Here is a 21,882-nt window from a genome sequence, read left to right as displayed (position 1 = left end):
TTAGCAATTCCTCTTTTGAATCTCCCTTTTTTTAAACCGTGTTTTCTTTGGTGGCTTGTTTTTAGGAGAAATAACTCAGGCAACAATGGTCCTTTCCCGTGTTTAAAATTAGATGCAGTGTTCTGTGTTTTTTGTGCTGAACAGAATGAAAAGAAGTGAGTAATAATGTTAATTTCTCTGTAGATTTCTAAAGAGTTGTAGCTGGCAGTTCCTGCCGTTGGCAGGGTTGTGTATTTTTATGCATTTTAATGGAAATTGTCATTACCTGAACATCTGAGTGAAATCACACAATTTTCATAAGGACTGCATAACCTGCCCTGTTTCTAGCTCACTACCAGGATGATGCTCTGCCAAGGTGACAGGGTGGTCACATTCCACACACTCCACTACTAGGGGCTGACTCACAGAACAGCCACAGCCCTGTAAGAGCTGCTCCCATGACAGAATGTTCCAGAGCATAGGAGCGATTCCAAATGTTCATCCATTAAGGGGCAATTCCAAGATTTTCTAAGGTAGGGACTATAACTCTAAAAGGGACTATAATTCATAGAGGGGCCAACCTTATCATTAACCAGTGATATGTTTTGAGTCAGTGAGTGGCAGGTGAGGGGGTACGCCGGGGTCAATCAGCTTTCAGCTGTGGGCAGTCGCCTGTAACCCCTCCCCGTGCACACCCCTGCATCAACACATCAGATCTTCATAGTGACATTCACCACTGGGGACAGTCCTGGAGAACAAAGGGTGTAGGGCAGGGTACAATCTGGGCATTGCAGGCAACTTCCACTCGAATTATTTCTCCCGTTGACCTGGTTCAGCTGAACCTTCTGAATGTAGCAGATTAAGACACAGGATAAGCTGTAAGAAGTGGTGGTTCATAAAAGTCACCACAGTCAAAGAGATAGATAGATAGATAGATAGATAGATAGATAGATAGATAGATAGATAGATAGATAGATAGATAGATAGCATACCCACATTTTGCAATTTGTCTTTCATTGTTCCCCTATTTTTCTGTTTCCTGTAACCAGGTTCTATTGTTTGATCAGTGGTCGTGCAATGAGGACGCCAGGGCAGCAGAGAGAGAGTGTACACATTGCACGGAAAACGCACCAGCTGAGTCCAGCCGTCCACAAAGGTAGGACTGACCAGTCGTCAGAAAGCAGGTCAGCATCTCCCCTTAGGAGTAAACATCCAGCAAGTGGGTTATCCTCCCTCCTCTGCGCTCAGAAGATTTGTGAACCCGTCTCAGTTACTCCGCTGCAGGGGCAGATGCCAAATCACACAGCAAATTATCTGGCGGGGAGGGGGAGGGGGAGGGGTGGCGGCGGCAAGGCGGGATGTGTCACACGGGCCCGGCGCATGTACAGAAACCACTTACTGTTTGTTTATCGCTAATACTCTGTTTCCGCTTTAAGAGGGAGCAGAACCTACAATGTCAAGGACTGGGTCAGCTCTCGCTAGCGGGATAATAAATCGGAATAATAAACAGAATTTCACTTTGTATACGAGGCATCAAAAATAACAGCAGGTACGCCAGGAGACAGCAGCAGCTTTCTGAGGTGAATGACCTTGAATCCATTTTAAAACACATATTGACGCTTTAGCTAAAGATCTCACGGAACCGCATACTCAGAATGGTAAGACTGAGGAACTGCAAGTTACTGTTTGTGTCGTTTTGTGCTGGAGACGCACGTTAGACTCATCACCGTACTTAAATATGATTCCATGAATGACAATCAGCCATTCATTAATTTTAATGGTAATCGAGTTTACTATTAATGTAAAATATTGGACTATATAATTTTCTTTTAATATTATTCCCTGATACAGGGGACGCAGGAAAAAGATAAATTACACTCCTTGCTCATGAAGAACATTTAAATTGTTTATTAAACGCACCAACATCTGTCCAGAAAAGAGCCCCATCTCTCTCTACCAACCCCCACCCCCTTAAAACACCGAACCCGGTTGGTTGGAATGTTTCATGCTTTTTTCCCCGACAATGTTTTATACTCGTGTTACATAAGAGTGGAATATCAGTGCTAGTCTCTGCTGGAGCGCCAGACTAATTATCGAGACGGCGTAACCTCATAATGTGCTCCGATAATCCTATTGTAGGGACTGCGGCGAGATCCTGGAGAATATCATTAAAACAGTTGTCGAGGAAACAGGTTGAGAAAAAGTCAAGACCCTCATTATGTAATAAGGAAACATTCCCTGCTTTAATGTGCTTCCCCAGCCATTCAGTCCCAACTTCTTTAAACCATTTGAGGCCGTTTTTAATGGCGTAGTTATTGATTTATTTATCTCAGTAAAAAAAAGATTTTGGTCAGGATTTAGGATTTCAATTAAGTCTGACTGTGAGGCTTCAGTCTCTTCTTACTAACGATCAGAAGGTACTCATTAAGAATTTATTTCAGCCTTTGTTAATATATTACTTACGGCACAAAAAGTGAAATATTGTTTTGGGCTGGAAAATCCAGATGTGTGCCCTGAGCAGAGCTATTTTTTATGCTTTCTGACTAACCCGAAGTGGGATTTTATCCAGTTTATTCCTGTTAAATTTGGCAAGGCCTTATTTTGCTTGGCTTGTCTATGACTTACGTGACAGTGGCCTGCAGGAGATCAGAACGGTATGTTATTACACGGAATTCCACCCTGCTGGCGAATAGAAAAGGTCAAAGGGTCCACAGGGCTGTTATGTCTGTGGTTGTTCCTCTTCTATTGGTCAAAGGGGTCATTTTTCCTTGTGAGAGATGAGCAGATAATGCGACAGGAATCTGTGCCGTGGAGGCCATACCGTTAACCCTTCAGATAGACCGGCAAGCACGGCCCCTGGCAAGAATCCCGGGGTGTCTGTAACCTGAATCTGCCCCAGACATACATCACCCCTCACTTCCTGCTGCTTACACTCCTGTGACAGACAGCGCTTCCTGCCTAACCCTTTGCATATAGCACTTACATGTAGGATTTGATATTCCCTGCAGTGCATTTAGGAATCGATGTGTCGGTTTAAAGCCGAGCCTTGGGGTAACAGTAAGCTTCTCTCTGCCGGCCCTGTTTTGAAGTTAAACTTAAGAGGGACCCGAATCAGCTCAGGTCAGAGAATCAATGTAAAGGGCAGCATATGTAAATTTGTTAATCTCATCTTCGTTTATTTGGTCTCCAGCACGTTTTTTTTTTTGTTCGTGCTCTTGGCGGATTCCCGCTTGGTAAGAAGTCTTTAAAGCCTGTATCTTTGTTTTGCACTTGGGATGCGGTTCACTCTCTTAAACTGGGATGGATTTTTTGTTCGTTGTGCTATTCTTTGTAAACAGTCGATGCAGTAGTGCATGAAAATCTCTTTAGGGTGGCTGTTTATAACATGTTGGAGTCATCATATCTAGCACCAACGATCATACCATATTTAAAATCACTTTGATCACATCTTAGCTTTTTAATGCTTAGCCAAACTGTAATTGGTAATTGACCCCATCTGCGTGCCACATGTCTTCGGCCGCAGCGATGTGAGTGACTGTTCAGAGGAGTGGCCTGCGATCCTAAGTAAAGTAAATATGTCAATAAATATCTTTGCATTTCAGGGACTTATGGGATAATATACGTCTAATATACATCTACAGCTTTGTTTCCTATGCCCTCCACAAGGACTATGTCTAAACTTTATCCTAAGATTTACTCATATATATATATATCTATAACTTTTTGCAGCAGATTGTTTTTTTCATATGGGTTGTTGTAACAGAAGTTCCGTAATTGTGTCGTCCACTGACGTCCATCTTGCCTGGTTTGGTGGAGTTTTATCATAGAGATTTATTGTTATAGTCCAGGGCTGCCGGCTGATTCCAGTCTATAAGTATCTACAGGTTCAAAACCATAAAGGCTGCTCACCAGGCCAGCTCGCATGGCATCATGTGAAGCTGAGATTGCAATTATCTGAGAGACTTTCATTATCTGTAATTGAGGTTCCCTCAGTTTTACCTCAAGTACAGTATGTGCATCATTGAAAAGAAAAACCAACAAGTGAAACACTTCAAAAACAGTATGCGAATAATGAGGTATCGGTGCATTAATGAGTATGGACTATACTGATTCTTATATGTCACCATGGAGAATGGTTTTGAGAGCATGCTTTGGTCACATGTCCATTAAAGAACCCTTTAAAGCGAAATCAGCCGACCCTGATAAACAGATTCAGAGGCGCCATGATAAGTGGAGATTCAATGGCTCTTGAATGTCATGATGAACACTGAGCCATGGCATACCAACCCTTTGCATGATGGGAATTTCTGGCACGAAAATCACGAAACCTAGAGCATTGGCATTCAAATCCAAAGGCAATCATCCTGATGATTGGTCTACTCTGAAGTCGTTTGTGAAATGAGAAACTTACGTTATTTCACATAGCTTGCATTCATACATATATATTCACACATACCGTTAATTGCCAAAAGTACTGGGACACCTGCCTTTACGCATACGTGAACTTTAATGGTATCCCATTCTTAATACATAGGCTTTAATATGGAGTCTGCCCACCCTTTGCAGCGATAACAGCTTCAACTCTTCTGGGAAGGCTGTCCACGAGGTTTAGGAGTGTGCTTATGGGAATTTTTTACCATTCGTCCAGGAGACCATTTGTGAGGTCAGGCACTGATGTTGGACGAGAAGGCCTGGCTCGCAGTCTCCACTCTAATTCATCCCAAAGCTGTTCTATCGGGTTGAGGTCAGGGCTCTGTGCAGGCCAGTCAAGTTCCTCCACACCAGACTCGCTCATCCATGTCCTTATGGACCTTGCTTTAAGCACTGGTAAGCAGTCATGCTGGAACAGTAAGGGGCCGTCCCCAAACTGTTCCACACAGATGGGAGCATGAAATTGTCCAAAATGGTTTCAGATACTCCAGCATTAAGAGTTCCTTTCGCTGGAACTAAGGGGCCAAGCCCAGCCCCCGAAAAGCAACCCCACACCATAATCCCCCCTCCACCAAACTTCGCACTATTCAGTCAGACAAGTACCAATCTCCTGGCAACCGGCAAACCCAGACTCTGCTTAGAGTCCAGTGGCGGCGTGCTTCATACCACTGCATCCGACTCTTTGGACCTGCACTTGGTGCAGCTGCTCGGCCATGGAAACCCATTCCATGAAGTTCTCTATGCACTGTTCTTGAGCTACAATGAAGGCTACATGATGATTGAAGGTCTGTAGCTACTGACTCTGCAGACAGTTGGCAGCTTCTGGACACTGTACGCCTCAGCATGCGCTGTCCCCGCTCTGCGATTTTATGTGGCCTGCCAGTTCGTGGCTGAGTTGCTGTTTTCCCAGTTGCTTCCACTTTGTTATAATACCACTAACAACTGACCGTGGAATGTTTAGTAGTGATGAAATTTCATGAACGGACTTACTGCACAGGTGGCTTGAATTCACTGAGCTCCTGAGAGCGACCCATTCTTTCGCAAATGTTTGTAGAAGCAGCCTGCATGCCTAGGTGCTTGATTTTATACACCGGTGGCCATGGAAGTTAATGGAACACCTGAATTCAGTGATTTGCCAATACTTTTGGCAATATATATATATATATATATATATATATATATATATATATATATATATATATATACATATATATATATATATATATATATATATATATATATATATATAGGTGAATATTGTACAGGAAAAACTTCCAATATGGGTCACTCTCCTAAAAACAAGTTAATAGAACAGGCTAAGGTCTGCATCTTTCACCTGCATGTTTCTTATCTTGTTAACTATCCAACTTGCTACACCTTATCCAGCATAATGTTTCCCAATCCAGTCCTTGGGGACCCACAGCTGGTCTATGTTTTTGCTCCCTTGGAGCTCCCTGCCAGACAGTCCACGTTTCTGCTTCCTCCTAGCTGGAAGGGAGCAAAAATGTGGACTCTCTGTGGGTCCCCGAGGACCGGATTAGGAAACACTGCAGTATACGGTTACTTTGGAGCATGGAGTCTATCATATGCAGCGCAGGGCAACAGGGCAGGGGGACACCCTGGTTGGGATGCAGGTCCATCGCAGGGCACAAGGCGGGGGGACACCCTGGTTGGGATGCAGGTCCATCGCAGGGCACACACACAGTCATACACTGCAGGCAATTTAGAGGAATGAATAACTGTAAAGCATGCAAACACTGCTGTGATCCTACACTTATAACCGATTCATTGCTTTCATTTTTAAGTCTCACCCCTACATTACCCCCAATTCTGGGCACCCTGGCTTTATGACACATTAATACCGTAAGATGTATCTGAGCTTTCTCTAGAAGAGAATAACACATTGTGTATGACAATGGCATAACTTGACACCAAGGTTATTCTCAAGGTCAGACATTCTCCTGCTGTAAAGGGGAACATCTGGGCTCATAGTCACAGGGAATTCAGTCTGTGATTTATTAAATTACTTTATATTGTGTTTATGGCTTCTGGCAATGCATTCTGCTAATGGGAAGCATATTTGTTTGGTCAAAGAAACCAAAAGTTCGGGCCCTTTGCACTGTCCTGAAACAATAGTGGTTTCTATTCATCACTGTCAGCTTGACCTCGCAGTAACGAAGACGTCACATCTGCATGGATCGTTCATCCTCATTTTTGCTCTGCACTCAACTCTATACGATTCAAATCACACATTCTGCATTGATGGTCTTTTTATTGCTGTTCACTGTACATTGGGACCAATTCATTACAACTCAGTCTACACTGGGAAAAAAATGAGAAACGAAATCACTCCAGCGTCCGTAATTATTCGAGACTGTATTTCTGTAAGTCTAGATTTGAATTGGTTGAAATCTCAGGTTTAAAATAAATGGTAAGCGGCACGGAGTTGAGCAGGCTATGCTTGAATACATAAATCAATACAGCATTTCTTTATAATATATTATGTGCATCTATGTCTGTATTGATGCCGAGTTTTTCTTTGAGCCCAACCTGTTATACCGTAGTAACAAATTAGCATTCGCGACAGATAAATATTGCATACTGTATATTTACGTCATACCCTCTAAATTACAGTCATTCATTTTTTGTAAAAAAAAATACATTCTTTTTAGTGTTCTTGTACTTCCATATTTCTCAATCCAAATGTAAATGATACCCTGCGGAGCGCCACGATGTTGCCTGTGTAATTGTGCGATTGTTTATTCTTATTGTGCCATTTCTTGGAATTAGACCTTATTTTAAACAGAATCTCATGCAGCAGGGGGCTGTGAAATGTGCCATTTCGGTGGCAGACGGGTCTGTCAAACTTGATTCACAGATGTGCAACCAGAACCGAAAACACAACGTTGGTGTCCTACATTACATTTAATTAGGGGAATCATCAATCATCTTATTGCTTGTCCTGGTCAGGTTCACAGGCGACATAGGGCACGAAGCTGGGGTACATCCTGGACTGGATGTCTGTCATTCACGGGGGAACCTCATCGCAGGGGCGGCTCTAGCTATATGCAGAATAAGCAGCTGCTTAGTGCACCTGAACTACCTGTGTTGCAGAGGAAGTGAAATGATCAACAATTTTCTTGGGGGGGGGGGGGGTAATGCCTAGGGCACCAGGCAGCCCTGCACTAGTCAATTAAGAGATGCTGATTAGTCTAACTGCATGTCAGTGGATCACAGGGAGTGACCGACGTGGTCCCGGGAGGACATACAAACTGCACACTACCCCAGAGGTGCCACCAGAGGTGCGTAGTTCAGGTCCAGAGAGTAAAAGTCCAGACCAAGATTTTGTTTCAGTCAGCCAGTTGACTACTCTGTACCTGTAACTTTTTATATTCAACTGGCTGGTTGAAACAAAATCTTGGTCTGGACTTTTACCCTCGAGACCTGAATTACCCACCTCTGGGTGCCACCTTATAAAAGACACACTGGTCAAAAGATGAACTCCAAGTCCAGTTCACGGCTTTCCAGGTTTCTGCTAGTTCACAGCGATCCCATCTTCCTTCCTCAGTATAACACCTGGTGACTAAAACCCGCCTCCAAATGCTTCAGCCTTCAACCTCCCCCCCCCCCCCCCACCCCCCATTATTATGAAGACATTTTTCTGCTTCATGTACGTACAGTTAGTTGTATTTTCTACCCCATTAATTACCAAAGACTCCTGATTTTACCGTCTGCTGTCTCTCCTGTCTAATAAGGCTGATAAAAACATCGGCCCATTAATTAGCCGTGCGCGGTTCTCACCGAAGCCTTTCTCTCTGCCGTAGCTAGATTATATTAAGTGGGTCACTGAATGTAATTATCTCAGAAAGGAAGGGGAATGTGCCTTAAATGTTAATTTGTAATAAATGTTTTTATGTAAATACATATGCTATTGTGCCGTCGACGTGCTCCCGTGGTTCAAACCGTGATGCTTTGCGGCTGACAAGATTGCAAATCGTAGCATTTAGAGATGTGCTGAGGAAGAGGAAGGCGGTTAGTGAGGGTGGCAGGGTGGCTCTGCTGTTGCTTCACACCTCCCACCCCAGCTCCATGTGTGTATGTTCCTTCTGTGCCGCGTGGGAGTGCCCTGCGTACTCCAGTTTCCTCATGCAGTCAGGTGAAGTGGAGTCTATCAATTGCCCATGGATTGGTGTACTAGTACCACTCAGGGCTGTCAGGGGCGGGGCCACAGGGACACTGGCCTCAGCTGAAAGCTGACTGCCCCCCCCCCCCCCCACAGTGCCCCCTCCTTTGTCAATCACCGATTCAAAACATATCATTGGCTGATCATAAAGTTAGCCTCTCAGTATGAATTGTGTTCGGTCTTCTGCTCCCCACATTAAAGAAATGCTGTGATTGCCCCTGCAGGGTGTTCCCCAGCCGTGTGCCCTACACTGCCCAGGGTGGGTTCCAGGCTCCCCAGCAACCTTATACTGAAAAACCAGCAGGAAAATTGTTGGTATATGAGACTTGAGACTTGCTGGGCAAAGACACAGACTCTGAGTCAGTTTCTCTGAGTTCCCCTCGCTGTAAAGTGTAAGAACTCGACATGAATCGGTCTAATACAAGCGATATAAAAATACAAAAGAGTTCCTTAGGGGCGATGCAGCTGGTTAGGCCTCTCTGTCTGTAATTGGAAGGTGGTGAGTTTGAATCCCCTTCTTGGCAGAAATAGTCACATTGCTGTTGGGCTCTTAAGCAAGGCCCGTAACACCCCCCCCCCCCCCCCCCCGAATCATCTGTATTTATATGTGTGTATGTCTCCAAGGAGAACAAGAATAAAAAAATTAAGAACCCCAGTTTACTTGTGCAAGTGATGGATAAGGCTTCATTTCAAACTGCTGTTATCATTGCTGCTGTCAAGAATAGCACTTTTACACAAGCCTTCCCCTTTAATGTTTGCAATTACACACAGGCAAGTGGAATTTTGTATCCAACTATAAGAATTCCGCAGAGCATACTCCATTTTCCAGCGTGAATATGCTCCACGACTGGATTACGCCGGATCTGCCTGCAGCTCGCAGCTCCGGGTGAATCCATCAGTGCAGAATGTCGCAGGACAGCGCGGTTCAGAGTGCACACTCTGTGTGAAACACGCCTACCGGAGAGCCATCTCCAGTTGGCGGCTGGATTTCTGCTCATTACGGAGCCTCTGCGTATTCAATAGCCGCGTCATTAAATTACCGGGTCGGGGGACTAAGATCTCATCACAAAGTCATGTCGAGCTGCTTCGGGATCTGGAGTTAATGAAGAGGCGACGAACTGGAGGGCAACACTGTGTAGAAATATGTGAAGTACAGTCCTTAAACAAATTTATGCACACACAAAGAACTGTTTCCGAAACGGGATTAAGCCGACCACGCGTAATGCCATTCTAGATGAAATTTAAACTGTGAGGCTATCAAAACTTATCCTACGTTTCATTGTTTCTCTTTCTTGCAAAAAGCGAGGAAATTTTAATAGGTTAAGCTCAACAGAGAGAGGCATGCGAGGTGCGTGGTCCCTTTAAGATATAACCAACCTTTACATCCCACATTTTCGTTTGAAAAGCAAAAGTGGCCGAAGCTGAGTTCAGTTTTGTTGTTAATTTTCTGTGCTCTGGTTTAAGACTTTTTAAGTAAGTAATTATAAAATGATTCCTTGCAAGTGGTCTTTTATTATAATACATTATTATTTTAATTATAGTCAATCTGGTACCGTAGGTGATTTCTGCCCATAAAAGCTTACCCCCAGAGCTAAAAGTGGCTAGCTGCCCACCTGTTTTTCTTGACCTTAGTCTTAGGGGATTGAGGTGCATGCAGTGTTTCACTTCAGTCTAATGCACTCGACTGAACAAATTATTACCCTAATTGAACTCATTTAGCCTTCTCTCTCTGTTCGGGAGCTTGTTAGAGGTTTAAAGGGCATCAGTAAGCTTGAACATTCAATGGCCCGCGGAGTTCTTAACTCAATAATGGCACTGGAATTGGACAGCAACAATCTATAAGGGCCGGGCTGTCTGCCTGGATTGAGTATAGGTTAGGTAACACCGTTCTACATCAGCCTGTACACACCCTTATCTTGCTGACCTTTGAGTGCTGTGGAATGCTTAGATCGACATCTATATCCACTGACTCTGGTTCATCAGTAAAAACAATTAAGTATAAAACAAACTGCAATTCTGTTTAGATGTTTTCCTACAATAATTGCATTCTCCAGATTCATTTTCATTCATTTGGTTTTTGTATATCTCACCTTGCTCTCCATCCATGTGTGGTATGTGTGTGTATGTGTGTGTATACAGTATGTGTAATATATGTGTTTGTATATATGCATAGGTGGCTAGGGTTAAGGGCCCACCAGTGATGTGATTACACAGCCATCATGCACCTCATACCCACAAGCACAACTTGTCGTCACACGGAGCTTGTTATACCTTCTTGCAAATGAGCCAAGGTGACATTTCTGCTTTGCTGGACCCTGCGAGGGAACCGTGACTTGCAAACCGGGCTGCAGGGGGTGAGCAGAATCTCGAGAATTTGCAGGATTGGACACACTAAGACTTTAATTTCTAGCCTGGTGACACTGGACATCACAAGGGTTTGGTGACGCACAGTCAGTTTATTCCTGATGATAAATAGGCAGGACATTAAACAAAAGAGTGTGGTAATCTTTGAGAGAATTTTTTTCATTGTATGTTTGCACAATTTAATTTGAAATAGACAACATCATATCAGTGATCATTTATGCTGCGTACAAGTATCAGAGTTAAAGTTACATAGGCAACAGTCTGATTTTTATCTTAAACCAGCAAATGATGGTAAAAAAAAATCCATTCATCCATCATCAATAATGAGATATCCAGTACAGGGTCATTGTGAGCCAGGGGTGCATACAAGGAGTATCGTGGGGCAACAGGAGTATTGATCCCAGCTAAAAGCTGATTGGTCCCAAGGGTGCCTGCTCCCTCATCACTCATCGATTCAAAACATGTCATTGGCTCATGGTAAGGCTGGCCCCTCTTATATTCCCACCTTAAAAATCCTAGAATCTGCCCTGCTGTGAACCTGGACTGAACCCCAAGAAGCACTTGGCACAAGGCAGGGGACGCTCATGATTTGATCTCCGTGTGTAAAATAAATACAGAAAAATCTGAAATTATAAATGAAAATCAATTAACTGAGCATGACTGAGTAGCACTCATTGACCATTGAAGGCAGAATTTTGCAGCATTCTCTGTCCCTAATCCGAAGCATAGAGCTACACCATACCACAACATATTGCAACATCTCCTGTTTTCATCCTGGCATTTGGTTTCTGGCCAAAATCTTCGGTAGATGAAATGCTGATTTATGTCTCATTTTAAGTTATTCACCAAACTAAATCTCTGTCTATAAACATTATAAATAAATAAAAATTTAATACATAACACTTTTGTCCATTGCTGTAAAACATGTAAATACCACTACTGTGGAGGTACGTATTATAGATTTATGCCATTGCTGGACAACATAATGAATTCGTCCTCAGTAAATCTGTGAATCTCTACAGCCGGTGTGAATGAAATTGCATTCTGGTTATAACTATACTTTGCTGTGCAAACCCATGGACACCTCAGCCTGAAGATATTTTAGAATAAATAAATTAGTAAGGCAACCCGCTGGAGTACAATTAAGGTACAATTTATAGCACAAAGATGGAATTTGGGCTGGTCCTGCTGTTCCTCACACGTACGGTGAACATTAATTTGATGGTGGGCGTCAGACCAGACTCATTTGATAAACGGTTCGATAACCACTGGTGCCCCACATCAGAACCCCAAGCATCCAGCTTACCCACAATGCACCGCTCCCGTTCACTCCGGAGGACCAGTGCCCGAAATGAAAACAGGCCCGTGGTGATTGCGCTCCTTCCGCTTGGCAACACCCGAATCAGTATTACTGGCAAGGCCCTGTGGACGATTTGCATAATTCTAATCATTGTTATCTTGGACGACGCATTCAAGTTTTGCCGGTTAGATAATGTCCGCTGGCGTGGGCCCGCTTGGGCGCGCGGGGCTTGGCAGCGGTAGCTCTCTCCTTTCGTTAGTTTAAACACAAGGGAGGGTTTACCGAATGCAGAGAAAGCAGGTAGCCGATACACAAGTTAATTACTTGCTGCTTGTGTTGACGCAGCTGTTGAGCCATTCCAAATGACCTTCTGTGATCGCGGCCTCAACTATTTTTTTCCCCCCCAGAAAGCCCCGGAAGATAAGCCACGCTTTCTTTTTCTTTTTTTTTTACTGCCAGTAATCGTTCTTTTTAATGTCACCCCCGCTGCTGTGTCGTGGTTTATCGTGTTCTCGTAATCAAACAACCCTTTTTTTGGACGGAAGGCTGGCTCCGGTGATCACGTGGCACTTTATGGATTCAGTGGACAGATGGAGGAGTGGACAGAAGACAGTGCCAGGTAATGGCCCCTCGGCGCGCGCGTGAGTTGCAGGTGAGATGCATTGTGGGTGTGCGGGGCAGAGGTGGGTGGGTGGATGTGCATCATTGTGTGGTTTTCAGTATAGAGCGTTATGTGGATTCTTCCTTGTCATTGCTGACATTTCAAGTTTACCCCGTGAGCCGGGATACCAATAAGGAACCGGCACAGACCCACATGTCCTGTAGCGAGCGAACGGTACGCGAAATAGTCAGAATAAATCTGCTTGCCCTTTAGCACGTGTCCAGCTGAGTTTTTGATAACTGGTTTCTCTACGCTGCAGAATATAATGGTGGGAAGTGGGGGGGGGTCCTCCGTATTTTTTTCTCCATCTGACCGAAAAATGGGCACTCAAGGAGCCCGGAACCAGCTGGAATGAGGACAAATAGAAAAGGAGTACACGAGACGAAGAAATGGCCAGTGACCTGGAAAGAGAGGTCGAAATCCGAAAGCGGCCATTTTAGAGTCGTCCCTTGAAGGGTGGGGGGGCCTCATCAGCATGCCACTGCATAACATGAGCGTGAAGCTACAAAGGCCCCCGACTATGTCGATATCTTAAGGGAGGACAGACAGTGTGCCTTCTACGGCTGACGGGGAGGAGGCAGAGTCGCGGAATTCAAAGGCGAAATTACAGCCAGGAATGCTGGCAGGGAGTGATTTCGAGTTTTCGCTGTATTCTGCACTAGAGGCATTGTGTGCCCAGTCACTGAAAATGAAAACAAATGTTTGTAAAACTGTAAATTATACATGAGCGATCAGACTCAAGCCCCGGCAGGCCTGTAGTCAGAGTAAAATTTTGAAAAGCTGACCATTAAAAAAAAAAAAACGTAACCAAGCTAGGGGGCTCCATCTGTACCTATGGTCATGACTATCAACAATTGGGCAGAAGAACATTAGAGGGGGCGGCCCCATCAGTCGGCGTCCTCAATGGGCCCCGCTTCAACGCTTGTGGCATAGGAAAGAAGTCAGGTATCTTGATTACGGGATTGAAACTAAGTAGACTCGAAGTTATGGCGGGAATGGACAAGAAAGGGCTCGACACAATTGCAAGGGAGTCTGGGCATTTAAACCGGGAGAAATACCTTTTTCTGGTGGCGGTTATGTGTACTTTCCAACATGGAATTGGCAGTCATAAGCGTTTGGGGCTTCGGGTCGAGGGGCAAAACGGTTAGATGGAGGAGCAAGTGTCACGAGCGTATCTCCGACTTCAGAAAGCTGTTAGGTCTCAGCATTGTTTCTCTCAGGCAGTGAAGACCGAACCTGTCAGTCTGTCTACAAATGAATATATTTCAGCCGCAGTGTGATACCCTGTTTGTCGAAAAATTGCCGACTCCTTTTATCACTGTAAGGGGACCAAAGACATTTTCTTCAGAAGTTGTTTCACTGCTGAGGTCGACTTATATCTGCGAAGATGTGTTCTCAACTGGGACCAAAATCAAGTTTGAACCATGATCAATACTTAAAAACATACATCTTACCACCATTGTTCAGCCTTTCACATCCCAGGTGCTCATTCCTCACTGGTCGAGGAGAAGAAGACCTGTTGATCAGGGAGAAGTACATAAAATGAATGTCACATTATATATTTAGATATTTGATCTATCTATCTATCTATCTATCTATCTATCTATCTATCTATCTATTTTTACATTTGTACTATACTACACAAATGCACAAAATTAAACAGTGTTTTACAGTACTCACATTTACTGTATTGTATTGTGTTGTGGATGTTATAAAACTGTGGATGTTATACATTTATTTAATGTATTTGTATTTATGTGTCGTGCCGTGGGAACCCAAGGGAAATGGTACAGTATTTCAATGCACCGTGTCGTCCTGTATGGGGGGGTGTTGACAACAACTTGAGTTTTGAGTCTTTTGATGATATTGTTGAATTATTTTTATTGTACTTATTTGTAGGATGAACAGCCATTAGCTTTTAGACACTGTAACTGAACAACAAGGAAAGATTAAAATTTTACTGGGTGTATTTTGGGTCCAAATAAGATTTGGGATTTGATGTCTGTACACTAAGGTCCCACCCACTTTCACCCTTTACTCTTCCACTGCAGGGGGACCACATCCCATTGCAAATTAGCCAATCACAAGGCTGCCAGAGGCTTCGTTCTTTCCAATCATTTGTCCTCCAGTGGTCCATCGATTTCCTGCTCCATAGCAACGCTGACTCCGCATCCAGTAATAATTCCCATCCTGGGGTATGGACTCCAGAAGATGGTTAGCGTTGTGTGAAGAGGCCCGAGGTGGGCTTTAATATCAGGATGTTGAAGAGGTCAGAACCGAATTAATTGGTCAGTGCTCCTGATCACATGTGTGTCGCCCCTGCAGTTTCCCGTGGTCGGCTCAGCGTGGCGAGCTGTCCAGATTGGACATAACGGCGGGAAATAATCACTCTTCAGGTAAGAAGAAAAGGAGTTTGCAGCCATAATTCTAACAAGCAACAACGAAACAAAAGTCCATATGTTTTTTTTAAACTCCATCATGGACAATAGCAACAGGTTAAGCGTAATTAGGACAAATATTACATTATATTAATTTTGAGGTGTGGAGCAATTAAATACAATTAATTTTTTTTTCTTGTGCTACAGCAGCAAACTGAAAAGAACCTCATGGCTGTTAATAGGTGTGATTTCTATATAAGAGAATTATTTTACAGTCCAATGAAGCCTAATTAAAAAAAAAAAAGAAGTTGGCTGAAATTAAACCTAACATTCCCAAAGGGGTCTTAGGAGGCTAGGAACTTATGCCGTGCTTGTTTTAAATCCAGCCGGTTTAATTCTCGATTCACTTTGACAGGAGAGACCGCACTCCATCTTTGTAACCAAGGACAGCTTTGGATAGAGAACAATGGAAATATTTTTATTCTGTAAATGGTAATGAATTACGTTTCGGGTAGCTGATGAGTTTTCACATTTTCTAATTTTGACATGCTATAAATTTGTTCAGTTCAGTATGGAGCTGCCGGAATGTTTGCCAGATGTTCATCATAAATATTTCACAGGGTATTCCATTTATTTGTCCTTAATTAGTGAATATTTCTGAAAATAGTATTTACTTCATTTATCAAAAAGTTATCAAGCAGCATTTTTAACACATTTATTGAACTAAATTATTCAATTTTTTTAAATTATTTTTATGTTTGCCAGGGCAGTGTTGCATTCATTACAACAGAGAAATATTACTGCAGGAGACTTACTTAAATGAGTAAAACTTAAATTAACTTAAATGCAAGTCATTTTAAACCAGGTGTTTTTGAAATAGCAATAATATCAATTTCACAAAGAACCAGCAAAATCGACACACTGTTTGGGTTTGTATAAATGTCCTTTTATCATTTAATCAATAAACAAAGTTTTTGTTTGATAAGAAAATCTAGATGCCTAAGCAAAGTGCCTGCATCACTAAACATAATTGATTCCCATTTCTCCCTACACTCGTTTCTTGAATGTTAACCAGGCTTGTTGTGTGATGTTGTTTAATGCTGATGTACAGTCTTAGGCGGTCAAAGAAAATGATGTTTAAATGATCTTTCTGTTGCTGTAAAACTATGATGTCTGTCGAAGTGCATCAGTGTAGCCGGTTTAAAACCTCTCCTAAAATTACCACAGTATTTGCTGTAAATATCCAATTCACCCATGTATATCTTGGCTTGAGCACTAGCATACTCTTTGGCTAATCAATACCTCGTCAAGATATTTAACTAATTCAGTTAATTGATTAAGTGAGCTGGCGATGAAATTTAACAGCGTGGACTGGCTGAGGTGCCCCTGAGTAGAGGCATGTAAACTGAAGTGTTGTTCATCTAGCCAATCAACTAGATACCAATAACTACAGTATTTAAAGAAAAGAACAATTTATTGTTCAATTTATTGGTCCTCTTCATTTGCACCTATTCAAATTATAAGATGTGCTTTTTTCTACTTAGATAAACAGATTTAAACTGGCAGCCTTAGACTTTTGCACAGTGCTGTACATACCTAAGACCATGGAAGATTTTTACAGTAGGTTCGTAAATTAAAATCTGTAGTTTAAATACAGTGTTATTGTAAGCGACATGCCCAGAAGGTAATTAGCATCATTATTAATGATAACTGAATCTGAACATAATGTACAGTAATTAACAAATCACTTTATACAGTGTAATAACACATAATTAAGGTGACATAATTAAATGGCATTGTGTCCATTGTTATTTTCTTTTTAATATAAAGATAAGTACACATGCTGGAAAGTAATTCTTCCTTAATATTCTACATCATATATTTTCCTCTAAATAATTGCAAATAAAGAATATTACAGTGCACACACACACACACAAAAATGAACAAACATGAAGTTCCAAGGGGGTGTTAGAAAATTTAATTGTCTTTAAATCTTGTATTGTGAAAATCAGCCACCATTTATCTTGCTAACTGGCCCACAAACACAAGGTGTTTGGTTATCGAGGTGCAGCAGGAAATCACCTGACACACCTTCCCAGCTCTTTTGCAGTAAATCCCAGAGATGTTACGAGCCGGCGCATTGCTCTTCTTTGACTCTTACGTCCAGTTTATCCCATGAAAAACTGAGGCTTGGAGAGTGGGCAAGCCAGTGTTAGCTCGAAACGTCCTTCACCTTCCTTCTTCACCAGACAGCTTGATTAATTTTTAATTGTATTTTGAGTTGTTAACTGGTTGAAGAATGAAGGCCTGATTAATGGGCCGTAATACTCATGCAATGGCACACGTTTGAGTAAACTGTGGTGGTCATGCTGGTTGAGAGTTTCAGGGATTTGGCAAAGAACACCACCTCTGTCACCAGCTGAACATGACCAGACCAGGTACTGCCTCCTTGCTCAACAACAGAAATCCCTTTAACATTTTTATGTTTGTGGTTTATGTTTGGTTTCTGTCTATTTTGTACCTGGAAGAACAACTGTTGGATATAGGGAAGTGTGTGGCTTTAGTGTTTAGGCCTCTGTGCCTATTTTCAGAAGGTTACTGGTTTGAGCTGTCAGAATATTTACGTTTGTTAGGCCTTTTAGGAAGGTCGTTAAACCCCCCCCCCCCCCCCCAAAAAAAAAGCACACTCCTGGGGTGCTGGACAATTGCCCTGACCCTGCATTCGGATCCCACTTGACTGTATACGTCTCAAAGAAGAGCATGATGGGATATGTGCAAAAAAGCAGTCCAGTATACCTGTGCAAATGGCAAATCATTTTAAGTACTACTATACGTGAACCAAAGTACTGCTGACTTTTTTCCCATAGGATGAAATTTTGATAACCAGACAAACAAAGACATCACTTCCAATCTCGAGCAGAAAAGGTGGTGGAGGAGAAGCAGACACCTGGTGAGGCTGTGGGCCCACAGAAGCCTGTCCTGACATCGCGATGACTCACGGACGTACAGTTGCTAGACGGATGAACCGTGCCGCCGGATTAATTCTCAGCGAGAGACGAGGGACTGTGTTGTTTTCAACTTCATGGAAACTTGGCTGAACCCAAACATCCCTGATTCGGCTCTGTAGAGCCCCAGATTCAAAATGCACCAGTTAGGACCCCATGTCTGAAAAAACAAAGTCAATGCAAGGCATCTGTGGAATTGCCTGCAGGACATCACCCGCTACAAAGGACAGATGTGACAGACTGTGACTTCCGATGTCACGCTGCCTGATGAGCTAAATAACTTTTATTTGAGGTTTAAGGCTCAAAATATAAACCAGGCACATATAGTTCCCAAAAAAATCATGACAATTTGTGCTGAAACTGTCTGAACAGGATGTGAGGAGGACTTTCAGCAATGTCAATGCCTGCGAAGCTGCCAACCATGAAGACATCTCTTCCTGTGCTGTAAAGACATGCAGATTATTGTTGGCCGCTGTTTTCACTCACATCTTCAACGTCTTTGCATTCCTGTCCCCTGTCCCACTGTGCTACGAGAGGACTACAGTTGTGCCACTGCTGGCAACATCAAAAGCGCCATGTGTGAAGGACAACTGGCCGGTGGCATTAACCAAAGTGCTCATGAAGTGCATAGAGCGACCGGTCATGGCATTCGTCACCATGGTGCCAGGCCGGCTGCTGGGTAACCTTAGGGGACCGGGCCCAAGTGACTCCCTATCCAAGTGGGTTCTGGATATTCTGACACACAGACTCCAGGTGATAAAGGTCAGAAATAATATCCCTGCAGATTCTCAATACAAAGACTATCCTGATCTGCTGCCTGACGCCAAGGCTGTACTCCCTCGGCTTCCAAGAGGCCAGATTCTGAATGACCAAGTCGTCAAGATACCACAGTAAATGGTCTCATAACCAATAGCGATGAATCCTCACAGAGGAGCGAGCAGTGGTGCTACAACCACAAATCGCACCTTGAATATCAATAAAACAATAGAGGTCATTGTGGCCAAGCCGGAATCACACACTAATCACCGCTGATGGATCTTCTGTGGAAACTGCCAGAAAATTCAGGTTTCTCCGCCTCCAGACCTCAGAAGGACAGAGTTGGACATGAAACACCCTCACAAAAGTCCTGCAATACTTTCCTTCCCGGGAATGGATAGCAACCCCTGATGAGATCATGGCCGTCACTAGACCCCCTATACTGGGGCACAAAAAATGTCACGTTCCGCTTTGAAAAAACCCAAGGCGGGATGGGGGGATGCCCCAGTAGAACTTTATGTCTAGCAACACCCCTGGCTGAGATATCATTGAGGGTGTCCTCAGAAAGCATCTTCTTCTGTAATAACTGGCTATTCGAAAAACGGGAAAAATAAGGTGCATGATATTTGAGACAGTGTAGTGTATATTATTAAGAATTTACTTTTCAAAAATAATATTCTAGGAGAAAAAGAGTGTGCACGGTTTATTTCAAAACTTGATTTCCCGTTCTATTTAGTCAGCTCTGTTTGTGAACTGTAATACTGTAATTCCATTAAAAAAATGTTAATGAAGGTGAAACGCTACGCGATGCTGTTTGTGGAGATATAATGATGTTTAGGTCTGACAGGTTGGAACTGAGCCTCGTTTAGGAGAAAAGGATATTTACTGGAAAATTAATATTTATATTGCTTTTGACATGACAAGGAGCTCTCCTTTTTATGGGTTGCACAAAATATACATATTATTGATAATGAAGATAATAACGTTGTAAGCCATCATCTGTAGTTCAAACAAAGCCGAAATCTTGGCAAACCGCCACCGTACGTGACATTTGCCGTTAAACAAGAGTAAAAAACAAGTCTGACGGTTTAAATGGCTAAAATGTACTGCACATTAATTAAAGGAATGCTTGTATGGTTGGAGGGTATAAATGTTTTCTTTGACCTTAAAGCGGTATTATTCTGCAAGGTTAAACTAGCAGTAAACTAAATTATTTAGGAGTCGGTGAATTTAAATACATGTTGTCGGCGAAAAGAATTTACTTTTTTTTTTCACAAAGGGCTGCTATATAGGAGAAACGACTTGGGGACACAATGAGGAATTTCAGTTCCAGTCGTCCGCCCAGATCAATTGAGACGACTGAACCGTAAAATGTGAACACAGGGCTTTGTGGGTAGGGGGCATTGATTTCTTTGGCTGGACACCCGGCTGGTCACAGGTGCAGGATGAAGGGCGGGTTAAGCCTCTGCCGTTCCTGTAACAGAGAAATGTTGGCTTTCCGGAACATTCTACTCACGCACATCATTCTTCTCAGCTTACGGACCCCAGGGTCCCAGTTTTCATATTTTTCTTGAGAAGTTTAGTTTAGAGATTAGCATAAGAAACTAAGGGGTGACACACTGACCCAGTGGGTTCAAATCCCTCGCCGGCTCGGTGTTCCTGGAATTTGCTTGTTCTTCCCATGTTGAAAGACTGTCCTCTGGGTTTCTCAGTTACTTCTCACTCGAAATATGCAGTTATGTTAGTTCATGCCTCAAAATTACCCATAGGGTGCGAGTGTGTGTGTCTTACTCCCTGTGCTGGTTGGATCAGGCACTACATGCCTCCCATAACCCTGGAAGATGAGCAGGTAACGAACTAAGTTTCATGTGGAGAAGGAAAATAAATAATTTTATGTACCTTTTAATGTCTGCAATATTTTTTCATGCTTGCCAATAAAAAAAAGCGGTGTTGTAAGTTTTTCAATTACTTATTGCCTTTCGATCGGCAGTACCACCTTCCAGACCGTACTTATCATTATTTGTTACTACTAAAAGGTCTTAATTTGTCCCTTCTTTGTGGTGAGTCATATTTAAAGCCATTTCAGATGCATAAATTACATTATTATTTGCTGAATTTCATAATAGAAAAAATACAGAATTGCAGGGCAAAAGGTCAGCCTTGACAAGAATATTGATTGCGAAATAATGCTATTAAATATATAATATTTTTGCTTTTTGCTGAGGCATCTACTCTCCCCTATCTCTGTACGGGTATTTACAAATCTATTTGTGCCACTGTGGGTCTAAATATTATGCGTATTTTTTTTATTGTTGTGAAATGGAGTGATAATTAATAAAGGTTTGGAACAACTGCAAATTATCTCTTTTTATTAGAGTGTATAAATCTTTTTTTTTATTATTTTCAGAGCGCAAACAGAACATTTAAACCACAGTGCTAGCATCTGCTATAATATCGTTTTCCAAACATTCCAGAATTACCATAACGACCTACTTCCAATAATGAAACACTAATGCTTTTGCAGCACAGTGGTTTTCAGTTTGTGTAGTGATATGACTTGTACTATTTTTAATGACCTCATCTACATTTGACTACCCCAACAGCACGAACCTTGAGGAATCCCTTAACAGAGCTTTAGCCTTCTCCCTCTTGTGGGGGAACCAATGCATGTGCATTTATGGAGTCTAGCTTGCAGCTAACCCAAAACCAAACACCAAACAAACTCCCCTATCCTGACTGTTTTGGGAAGTCATTGGGGTCGACAGAATTCCAGTTATCTTTCAAGCCACTATCTCGGGTCACAACAGATTTGGCTACTCCCATCG

General features: G+C 42.7%; 1 long non-coding RNA gene across 2 annotated transcripts; it reads left to right on the top strand.

The window, feature by feature from the left end:
* The first annotated feature begins 1,039 nt into the window (after positions 1-1,039).
* LOC125745178 (uncharacterized) lies at positions 1,040-21,467 on the top strand. 2 transcript variants are annotated; one of them, XR_007398587.1, is made up of 5 exons: positions 1,040-1,135; positions 12,803-12,876; positions 14,970-15,158; positions 15,244-15,314; positions 18,164-21,467. It is a non-coding gene; the product is annotated as an uncharacterized LOC125745178 (long non-coding RNA). The 2 variants fall into 2 exon arrangements; XR_007398586.1 differs by lacking the exon at positions 1,040-1,135 and having other exon boundaries at positions 12,393-12,876.
* Positions 21,468-21,882: the final 415 nt, after the last annotated feature.

Source organism: Brienomyrus brachyistius, chromosome 6 (assembly GCF_023856365.1).
Source record: "Brienomyrus brachyistius isolate T26 chromosome 6, BBRACH_0.4, whole genome shotgun sequence".
Taxonomy (NCBI): Eukaryota; Metazoa; Chordata; class Actinopteri; order Osteoglossiformes; family Mormyridae; genus Brienomyrus; species Brienomyrus brachyistius.
Note: the sequence above shows the minus strand (reverse complement) of the source record. Positions and strands in the feature narration are given on the sequence as shown.